Genomic DNA, 12,266 nt, shown 5'->3' with positions numbered 1-12,266 from the left:
GCAAATACTTTCAACTTTCTTATCAGACTATAACTTAAGTCTTTTTACTTATTTTCTTAAAATTGACATTTAAGTTAAGTGGTGATATACTAATTTAGACTTCATAGAAATATTTGTTGTTGAAATTATGTATTGCCATGTTTTGGAAACATATTGTAACCAGCACATGTCTGGCTGTGTGTCACTCAGAGGTTGAAAAAACAAGAACAGCGGTATGGTGAAAGGAAAGCTCTTCTATTAATCAAATGCTAGCAAATGGACAATGGCCAGGTTCATGCCTTTAGGAGACCATTCCAACGTTTGGGGCTGAGTGAAGGGGTTTAAGAAAGAAAAGGTGTGGAAACTATGGGGAGTGGTGCAAGAGGGTGAAGGTCTGCGAGTCTGTTCCGATAGTTATCTTCAGTAATCGCCCAGAGGAGGTCTGATTTGTATTATCCTGACTTTGGCCTAGCAGTGGCGGGCTATTGCTTGTACTTTTCCCTAAGTAGGAAAATTCTGGAACTAGGTCTCTTTGCTTCGGTTGTTGGAAATTGACTCCTGGGATTTCTAAGCAAGCACATAATTAGATAAGCAAACACTATTCACCCAAATTCCTGGCAGGAAAGAGAGAAACAAATAGTTTCAAAGTGTGTTTCAAGGCTGATATTTAGAAAGCAAAAATAATAATAATAATAAAATAAAAGTTTTAAAAGCATTTTGAGGCTAGGTTACTTGGTTATAATATCATAGTCACTTGCATTAGTCCATTTTCACACTATGTAAAGAAATATCTGAGATTGCATAATTTACAAAGGAAAGAGGTTTAATTGGCTCATGATTCTGGAGGCTATGCAAGAAGCATGGCAGGGGAGGTCTCAGGAGACTTACAATTATGGCAGAAGATGAAGGAAAAGCAGGCATATTGTACATGGCCAGAGCAGGAGGAAAAGAGAGAGAGAAGGGAGGTGCCACACACTTTTAAACAACTGAATCTCATGAGAGGGATCAGTTTTGATGAAGACATATTTTCCATGTGAGAGGGGTGGGGTCGGATGGTTGCAGGATGAAACTGTTCCACCTCAGGTCATCAGGCACTAGATTCTCCTAAGGGGTGCACAACCTAGATCCCTCACATGCACGGTTCACAAGAGGGTGTGCGTTCCTTTGAGAATCTAACGCTACCACTGATCTGACAGGAGGCAGAGCTCAGGAGGTAAGGCTCACTTGCCCACAACTCACCTTCCACTATGCACCCAGTTCCTAACAGGCAAGGGACTGGTACCCATCTGTGGCACGGGGGTTGAGGACCCCTGTACTAAACCATTCAGGAGAACTCCACCCCATGATCCAATCGCCCCCTACCAGGCCCTACCTCCAACACTGGGGATGACAATTCTACATTAGATGTGGGCAAAGACACAGACCCAGACCATATCAGTGCTGTAATTCAATTCACCTAATATTTGCACAATGTTTTAAAAACTGTATTAGAACAGTACTAAAAATGGCTGAATTGTCTCCTTTCTTTTATTTTGAGTTGATTTACTGTGAGATAGGGCACTGTAATTTGTCTAAGATGTCCTTTCTCAGTGTTCTACCAACTAAGTTAAATTGCCTTGTAATACAAATGAGTCAGACTAACCAACATCACAATCATTTGAGAAGTGCATTTGATTTATTCATGCAATAAAGATTTACTTAGCACCTTTTATTTATAAGGGATGTTTGTGCTAGACAATAACAAAAAGGTAAGGTTTGTAATATTCATCTTTTTATCCCTCATATATATTGTATTATCCTGTCTAACATTCAATAAATGCTTAAATGAATGAAGAAATATGTTTAAATAAGTGAAACATTAAGTAAATACAATATTAATTATTAAAATGCAGCTGAACTTATAACATTTTGAGCACATAGAGTAGAAGAAAGTCATAAACAAATAATTGCAACACAGAGTGGTACACTGTATTAAATGAATGTGCAAGTGGTAGTAAGAGTGCTGAGTAAATAAAGGCAAAAATTTGGAATTAAGGAGGGAATCCTAATATTAAGTTGTATTGCAGGTAACAGAGGCAAAAACATCATGAATAATTTACATGAGAATTTTATTTCTGTCTCATATATATAAAAGTCTGGAGATGGTAGTCTAGTGCTAATATGTAGTTTCTGGCTCACAAGGCTCTCAAAGTCCCAGGCTTATTCCAACTCTTCATTGTAGGAAACAATGCTTCCCCTCACCCTAGGTCTTTGCTAGAGTACCAACCATCTCATTTTTGTTGTAATCATCATATTGAAGTTTCAGCCATCAAGAAAGCTGAAGCCTCAATGAAAGAGAACAAGGGGCATGCATCAATCATCCTCTAAGAAAGACTTCCCAAAGCTTCCCTGAAGTGCATATGATTTATTCATGCACTAAAGATTTACTTAGTACCTTTTGTTTATATGAAATTGTGTGTACCAGACAATAATAAAAAGGTAGTCATTGTAATATTCATCTTTTTATACCCCATGTGTATTGTATTAGCATGTCTAACATTTAATAAATGCTTAAATGGATAAAGAAAAATGTGACATGTTAACTTACGTTTTATTTCCTCAAACTTCATCTAAGGCCTAAAAGTGACTTCAAGGATGTTTGGTAGAAAACATAGTATACATAGCAAGGAATCACATGCCTAGCTGAAACAAAACAAAACAAAACAAAAACAGAAACAAAAAACAAAAAACTGTATGTTTGTGGAAGAAGAAAATGATGGGAAGTTTTCTAGAGAATGTAATATCTGACCTGAATTTTGAAGCAAGACTATAAGCTGGAACAATCCATTCATGGAGTGGTATGAGAAAACAAAAAATGTAAACATAGAAAGTGGCATTTATAGAGGTAAAGAGATCAGAGGAAGCAGGCTATGGTAGATTATGTTAACTTCTGTGATATTAAACTTGGACTTTTGGTGAAAATTTAGAAGCATTATTGGATTTTGCAACTGCATTACATTATCTGGTATTGACAGACAAATAATAGACTCAGAGTGGTAGGCTAGCATGAGGAGAGACTGGAGGCAAGATGGTTGTTTTCAAAATATTGCCCATGATATAGAGCAGAGGAAAATCTGGAAACAATGAAGATAGATCTTTCAGGTAGAGTAAAAAAGATTTGATAACAAATTGGATGTGAGACTGAAGGGGAGAAAAGTGTCAAACATTTATCAGGAGTTTCTATTTTGGTTCCCCCGGTGGAATAACTGAGATTAGAAATGCAATGTGACAAGTAGGTTTAATGGAATAAATAGGTCAGTTTTGGACTTAAATATGAATTGACTATGAAACATATTTTTGAATGAGTGTAAGTTTTAAGAGAAATATAAAAATTGATTATACAGTTTAGGCAAATATGAAGAGTTAAAACAGTCCAATACTGGAAAATATTATATTTGTGATATGATTCCCTTGTACATCACACATGTCACTACCTCAAATGTATCCAGAAAGTCAGATATAAAATTATTATTCTGCATGGCAAGTAGATATCCTGTCTTTAAGGGAATAAAAGGTATAATACAACATTTACAATGAAATATTGTGTGCTCTAAATCATCTTAGATGTTAAAGTGTCTTCTTAGTTACCATTGTTTAATATTTTAAAGAGTGAAGCAGGAAACAATTATAATTTGTTATTCTATAACTGCAAATGATAAATAAACTCATTTACCTAAAACACAGCAATTAAAAACACTCTAGAAGATTTAGAATGGGTCCCTTAGGGTACTACAACCTCCTTTAAAAATATCGTATATTGAAACATTCTCTGTGAACTATCACTTCTTAATTACGTACTTTTCTCAAGATCAAATATATAAACTGAAGGGAATCTTATGACTGAAGTGGAGGGAAGATGCTGTGAACGATATTACTCTATTAATGAGTCTGTTAATAAGAAATAAAAAGGCCAAAGATAAGCTATCAAAATAAAAATAAATAAACATTGTTTCAACAAAGATCTAGCAAATCATATGTCAAAATTCTAGAAGATGTCATTTAAACAACCACTTTAAAGTCATTTGATTTAAAAAAATTGTTTCATTTCTCCAGAACATATTTCTAAATCATCTACCCTATTTGATTTCTAGCTGTTAACATTTCTGTTTTGAGAAGTAGATGATTTATAGACTTTCTTAAGCATGAATAAAATCCCTTAATTTGAAATATTGAAATTTTTGAAAATGAAAAATTTTGCAAGGTAAGTCCTCTTCACTTCTGTTCTTTCTTCTGCTTTCCTTCTGCTGTTTGATTTTATGCTTTTATGTAAAAACAATGACAATATATAAAAAATGTATAAAATATGACAATTTAAAAATACATCTGAGATAGTAAAGAGTAATCTCCTATTTAAAAGTTCAAAGTTCAACCTATGTTTAAGTTATTATGAAAAGGGGTAAAAGAAAGAATTCAGAGTAAAATAAGAAAAAACAACATTTTGGGAAAAATAATTTATTATATCTTGGTTCCAAATGAACCAAAAACCAAGATTCTCCTTGATATATAACTAAAAGATTGATCTTCATTTTATTTAATATTAGCAAATATTTAGTAATGTCTGGGAATACTTCTTTAAGTTCATACAGGAATGCTTTCCCACACAGTTTTATTGGTATTATTTAGCTATCTTAAAAATGCTATAATAAAAGTAGCAAAGTAACAACATTCATAAATGTGGTGTAAGAAATGCCTCACTTTAAATTTCCATTCTGGAACATTGACCTCGCTGCACCCACTGTTAGCCAATGAAAAGCAAGTTATATAAAAGTGAAATTATTTGCCTAGTTTTTCAGCAAATCCGAAAGGTTAAGTATGATAAGTGACATTTTAATAAGCACAGTTCAACTCAGAACAAAACGGCTCTGGAGATTTAGTTTTATATTTTATAAATTTCATAATCTATATAATTGATTATTTGATATAAGGATATGTAAGAGTTTGCTTCAATATTAAAATCCTTCTGTTTTACTCTTCTGAGGACTTAATACTCTTTTGTTTACTTCCCAGTAAAGACAAAAATGAAGATTTTAATAAGTAGGCAAATTTGTCAGCTTTTTTAAATATATGGGCAAATGTAAATTGTAGACACAATAAAAGTTATATCTTAGACAGTGTACTGTCAACAATAATAAACAAATCAATATGAGCACTGAATAATTTCTTAATTAAGAAATTGTCCATCTAAAAAGCAGGTTAGTCCAGTTACTTTTTGTGGGTTTTGTAAATATTTATGTATGTAAATGTGCTTTAGTTTTATTTAATGATGGCTTTTAAATCAACTGAATAGACATCTTTATAGACCTGAAAACTTGCTAATTGTTTTAATAGGAATAACAGCCAAAGAAATTCCCACACATGAAAGACATATTTTAGGAAATATACCGAACTTTATGTAAAGCTGTTTGCAGGAGGAGGTTCATAGTAAAATTGGAAGGAGGTAGTATAGATTTTCTTGATCATATAAATTGAGATAATATTCTGAAAATGCTACTTACTTGTTTTTTATTTAAGTCCTCAATGTCTATATATTTCATTCATGCTTCTAATCTTAACCGCTGCCCCCTTACCCTTACCACCCCAGTTTCGTTAGTTTAAAATGATGAGCAAGTTATACTTCCCTTTATCCACAATGGGAGGGATAGTCGGAGGGAAATAGAAGTGTATGAGAGAAAACATCTTTCCTCTTTTCCCTTTTATGTTGATTCATGTAGATACTAAACAACAGGCCAGCATATTTTCCAAAACTGCTTGTTTTCACTGTACCAAATCGGTGCTTTGAACTATTCTCCAACTTGTAATGATATTACAGAATTAGGTTATTTTTTGTTAAGACAAATTTCCAGACAAAAAAGAAAGTGCCACAATATTAGTTCTCCCTCAGACAAATTTTTTCTTTCGAGGAGGCAAGAATCAAAATGCTGCAGCCCAGTATGGATTTACCACTGCTAACAGTAGTTTTATTTAGTTTCAATATTGAATATGTCCTCCCTCTTGAACACTTTTAATGTCTTCCAATGTTGTTTTTCTACTCCTATAGCAGTGTCTTCCCTGTATGCTTTGAAAATTTCTGTTAAAATTCTATTGATTTCAGTGACCTCGGTAAGTGCAGGTTCTGAGGAGCTAATTTCAGGGACAGATAGTGCACGTGGCATTGGGAACAAATATACTTCATCAGTTTACATTAGTACTTCCTATGCTTAATAAGAAAAAATAAAGGAGGATATTATGTTAAGTACAATAAGCCAAGCACAGAAAGACAAATATCACATAATTTCACTCATGTGGAATCTAAAAAAATAGAACTCAGAAATAGGGAGTGGAATGGTACTTCCCAGAGGCAGGGTGGAATGAGGATAGGGAGATTTTGGTTAAAGGATACAAAATTTCAGTAAGATAGAAGGGATGTATGTTCAAGAGATCTATCCTGCAACATGGTGGCTACAGTTAACAGCAATGCACCATATTCTTAAAAAAATCACTAAGTATATTTCAAGTGTTCTCACCACATAAAGTATGTGAGCTAATAATGCACATGTTAATTTGCTCTATTGGGCCAGTCTACAATGTACATGTATTTTAAAGACTCACAGTTTACACAACAAATAGATACAATTTGTATTTATCAATTACAAGTAAATTCGTTTTTTTTTTATATAAAACACACACACAGACACACACACTCACAGAGCTGTCACTTCATTTCCTACTTCTCAAATCCTGTAAGAAAGGTTAAGGCTATTGTAACCCTTAAAAAAAAAAAAAAAATAGAGTCATAACTTAGAATGTAACAATAGTTTTAGTCTATGCCTTAAAAATTTCTTAAATTATTACCATAAAGCCTTCATGCACATTATTATTCAGGGGTGATTGAAAACATTCTCATGTATACATATATATACACACACACACATATATACAAATACATATATATACACACATATATATGTGTCTACATATGGATTATGTGAGCAGGTGCTTGTGTGCTTTGAATCTCCCACTGGTGCCAAAGTAGGGAGCATCTCCGTTTTCTTATCAACTTAGCCCAATAAGATACAGAAGGTAAAGGACAGGTGTGTTTTAAAAACTGCCAAATATCAAAATACTGAGTTAAACTTTTTATTACACCCTTTTTGTGACTATTTGCATTCATTCTTTTTGTTTGTTTTCTTGAGACAGAATCTTGCTCTGTCTTCCAGACTGGAGTGCAATATCTCCATCTTAGCTCACTGCAACCTCCACCTCCTGGGTTCAAGTGATTCTCTTGTCTTAGCCTCTCAAGTAGCTGGGACTACAGGAGCATGCAACCACGCCCGGCTAATTTTTGTATTTTCAGTAGAGACCAAGTTTCACCAGGTTGGCCAGGCTGGTCTCAAACTCCTGATCTCAGGTGATCTGCCCGCCTCCACCTCCCAAATTGCTGGAATTACAGGCATGAGCCACCACGCCCAGCCTGCATTCGTTCTTTAATAGAGCTCCTGTCACACAATATTGTCACTACCTGCCCATTTGTTTGCAGCTAGCTCCCCATATACTCTATGCTCCATAATAGAAGAATCTCTGTCTCGTTTATCTTATAACCTTAGGACTTACCACAGTGTTCCATATGATCAATATTGTAAAATACAATAAGGAAACTTGAGTCCAATATAAAAAAAAAGATTAAAAAGTAGAGTGTCCAGCAAAATTACTACACCATATGATCTTGTTTGGAAATATCTGCATTATATATATGTGTATACATGTATATGTGAGAGTATTTGAAAAAACACAACTATTTTCTTAATGAATACTTTGGCTAAATTCTATTTATCAACCTATCTGCAAATGCTCAAAGACACTAATCTTGGAAGAAAGGGGGAATATGAAATGCTTTTAGTACTGATTGCAATGGGCAAAAAGGCCAGATTACCTTTTACTAAAACAATAATTGGTCAATATATCAGAATTTTATTGTACTTCTTACTTAAAATTATACTTCATTGATTTTTATCTTCATATCTTTAAAATTTTCTAAATTGACCATAAAATAATGTTTTATAGGGCATTGACATAGTTGAGTCAAATTGAATTTTCAGAAAGGCATATCATAACAGATTTTTATAGGTCTTAATAAATAACTTTATTTCTTTTTTTTTCCTTTGTCATCATTCCCTTTACTTTCCTAAGACATTCTTTGGACGTTTTAGGAGGGACATTTTGATAACCTACACAGTAACATTTGGTATCTCAGTAATTCCAATGGCATGAATGTTTTCATGACGTGTTATAGTAAACTAAGTAGAGAGACAGTGGAATATAATAATAATAACAAAAAGGTATTTACAGTCAGATATGTCTGAGATTATTTATTGGGTGTGCCACTCTTTGCCACACAAATCTGGGTAAGTAGACCACGGTATTGTGATTTGTCAAATGAAATAACGCTGTCCTATAGAGTTGTGGAATTAATTAAATAAAATACTATATAAATCAACCAATATCATGTATGGCATGTCATATGGCAAAAACCAGTGAGAAGGTATATAAAGATGTATAAATTAAAGATAGTATAGCTATCATCTTATTTCTTTGGTATTTAATAACTCTTAGTGTTTTTGAAATGAAATAAGATACTCTCTAGTCTTGTGGTTTCTAAAAGAAGATCCATAAGCCATCTTTGGAGCTCCTAGAAAATTCACATTCCTGTGACTCGTAGTCAGGTGATTTCCACCATGATTTCTACTATTTCCACTATGATAATATGGATAAGGCCCAAAATATGTGTTTTTGTGAAGCTTTTAAAATAATACTGACGTGTAGCCAACTTGAACACCACTGATCTTTGTGCATCCTACTGATTTCACAGATATGCAACCGATGAACATGGAGGTAATTTGTTTTTGAGCTTATTGTTGCCAGTTCAAGCTTTTGTTAATGATGTCACTTCCACATATAGGGCTTATGTACAAGGATCAGGAGGGCTTGTGAATTTAAAGCAGTATGCTCATGGAGTGAGCTGAGATCTGGCCACTGCACTCCAGCCCGGGCGACAGAGCAAGACTCCGTCTCCAAAAAAAAAAAAAAAAAAAAGAAAGTCTGTGAATAGCTATGCACTGATGAGATATGGACGAGGAGTCTCTATAGCAAGAATAATATGCTCGTGGACTGGGTATCAGAGTTCTGTGATCATTAAGGCTTTTGCCCATTTTACATTCTAGCCAATTTTCCAAAAACAGGGTAATATTTAGGGAATGGGAATGGATTGTTTTCTTGAATTCATCAATAAAAATATAACTACCTTGTGCTCAACCTTAAAGACAGGATCACATGGGGGAAAAGGAGCTTAAACACAGATCTTTGAAATACAAAGAAGTTACTGATTGTTAGATATTTCATTCTGGAGATTGTCTTGATGTACTTTTGATTGGGCAAAATACTGCTATTATTTATAAGCTTTATAATTTAATATATGATTATTAGTCTTATCCTTACTCTTAGAATTGACCTTACTCTTATTATTTAAGTGTGCTGAGTGTGATTGGCAGAAAGCTATCATCCTTCATTTAATAACCCAGGAATGTTTTATTTTATTTTCTTACCACTTCTTGTAATGTTGGAGGGTTCTCAGGGGTTTCTCTCTTTCTCTTCTTTTCTTTTTTTTTTTTTTTTTTTTTTTTTTTTTTTTTTTTTTTTGAGATGGGATCTCTCTCTGTTGCCCAGGCTGGAGTGCAGAGGTGCGATCTTGGCTCACTGCAAGCTCCGCCTCCCGCAATGACACCTTTCTCCTGCTTCAGCCTCCCTAGTAGCTGGGACTATAGGCTCCCGCCACCACGCCTGGCTAATTTTGTTCTTGTATTTTTAGTAGAGATGGGGTTTCACCGTGTTAGCCAGGATGGTCTTGATCTCCTGACCTCATGATCTACCCACCTCAGCCTCCCAAATTGCTGGTATTACAGGTGTGAGCCACTGTACCCAGCTGTTGTTGCTGAAAAGTGGCAGACCTCTCACTTAAAACTGAGGCAAGTCCGGGTGCGGTGGCTCAAGCCTGTAATCCCAGCACTTTGGGAGGCTGAGACGGGTGGATCACGAGGTCAGGAGATCGAGACCATCCTGGCTAACACGGTGAAACCCCGTCTCTACTGAAAAATACAAAAAAGCTAGCCGGGCGAGGTGGCAGGCACCTGTAGTCCCAGCTACTCGGGAGGCTGAGGCAGGAGAATGGCGTAAACCCGGGAGGCGGAGCTTGCAGTGAGCTGAGATCCGGCCACTGCACTCCAGCCCAGGCAACAGAGCGCGACTCTCCCTCAAAAAAAAAAAAAAAAAAAAAAAAAAAAAAAACTGAGGCAAAGCTCCAGTGGAAAAATTAAGGAATTATAAATCTAGTAGCTAAGAGGACTAAGACATAAACTAATTTGAATCTAATTTCCTCATCAGTGTATTCAGCAGAAACTTATTTAGTAAATTTCTTGGGATTAAGAAATAATATTGGCAATTAAAACCATTGTTTTAGTTTTTTTTTGTTGTTGTTGTTGTTGTTGTTGTTTTTTGAGACGGAGTCTCACTCTGTCCACCAGGCTGGAGTGCAGTGGCGCGATTTCGGCTCACTGCAAGCTCCGCCTCCCGGGTTTACGCCATTCTCCTGCCTCAGCCTCCCGAGTAGCTGGGACTACAGACGCCCGCCACCTCGCCCGGCTAGTTTTTTGTATTTTTTTAGTAGAGACGGGGTTTCACCATGTTAGCCAGGATGGTCTCCATCTCCTGACCTCGTGATCCGCCCACTTCGGCCCCCCAAAGTGCTGGGATTACAGGCTTGAGCCACCGCGCCCGGCCTGTTTCAGCTTTAAAGTAAGTATGCCATTTTCAAAACAAAACAGGACATCTGATTCTACAATACTGAATGAACTAAGAGTTTATTAAAGATATTTTGAATTCAATTTGGACATTGACCTATTGTTAGGAAAACACAAAAATAGCTATATAATATCTCCAAAAAGTAAGGAACAGTTTTGATAAATTCTAAGGAAGCTCACATTCTGTAATAAACCTTTGGAAGAGAAGTATTGTTGGTACAGTTCTTTTTTTGACAACCTATCCAGCATTCAAATACAAAGCTATGAAAACTACCATTTGTACCGAAGGTTTCTATTTTTTCTTATTATATCAATTTTGAGCAGTTGAGCATTAAAAAAAATTCAGTGTTTGATGTAAATGATTCTATGCTATGTAAATGATCCTCTGCTAATAGATATTATTAATACTTAACAGCTATATAGTGCTTTCATCTGCAGCTCCCAAAGGGATTTATGAGTGTTACAATCTTCATTTTTTAGAAGATGAACAAGAATTCTAAGAAAATGACTATATAGTCACTACAAAGGCTTTTTGAGCATGTGACTAGCAATACACTGAAATTGGAATGGTTGGAATGCAAATGGTCTACTTATACCAAGTATTTGCTTTTACGTAGAGAATTGCCCAGTCTGGTCCCAGACAGAAAAAGAAGCTTGTTTTACTGTGCCTATTTGGTGTTTATTTTATTTCAGTTTGGTTTTTTTCTTCTTCTACTTCTCTGCTTTCAAACACATTGTTTCCACATTCATTTTAATTTTTTTCTGTAGTTACTCTTCCAACCCACTATTAGAATATCAGAATACTCTTTTCAAAAAAGAGGGGATAAGAATGTTTACATCTGTTATTTACTGGACAAAAAGTTTCACCTATTTCACCTGCAGTCATAATGCTGTGGATGTTAATGGTTGTATCATATCCCTTGTTTGTACAATTTCAAGAATTAAAACAACCAAGCAGCAAGAACTGATTTTAAAAAAATACTTTGAGCAGTAAGCTCTTTCTTTCATCTCTAAGATGCCATCTTTTTGTTAAGAGTAACGTTGATTAGAAAATTATCCTTATAAATCATTCCAGAGACTATATTTTCATTTCTATTCAATATACTGGAACTGTCCTAGCATTATCTGTGCTGTTTACTACATTTTTTAAAAAAGTACAACATTATGTGGGACAAGTAAAAGTTAGATGAAAGGACAATTTATTGAATTATTAGCTATTTTTATTGGGTACTTGCTGTCATAGGACACTTGTGAAATGAAGAGCTCGCTGCCACAATATCTATGGTTCCAGTTGGAGCTCACATTCTTCAGGCGGTTTTTAACACCTATCATATTTCAGAGCAAAAATATATGAGATGTTGAAAGGTACCTCCTAAGATACATCCCACTAAGCTTGTTTTAGGAGATAAAGGCACTGTG

The sequence above is a fragment of the Rhinopithecus roxellana genome, chromosome 2 (genome assembly GCF_007565055.1).
Source record: "Rhinopithecus roxellana isolate Shanxi Qingling chromosome 2, ASM756505v1, whole genome shotgun sequence".
NCBI lineage: Eukaryota > Metazoa > Chordata > Mammalia > Primates > Cercopithecidae > Rhinopithecus > Rhinopithecus roxellana.
The sequence above is the reverse complement of the archived record's forward strand: the minus strand, read 5'-3'. Positions refer to the sequence as shown.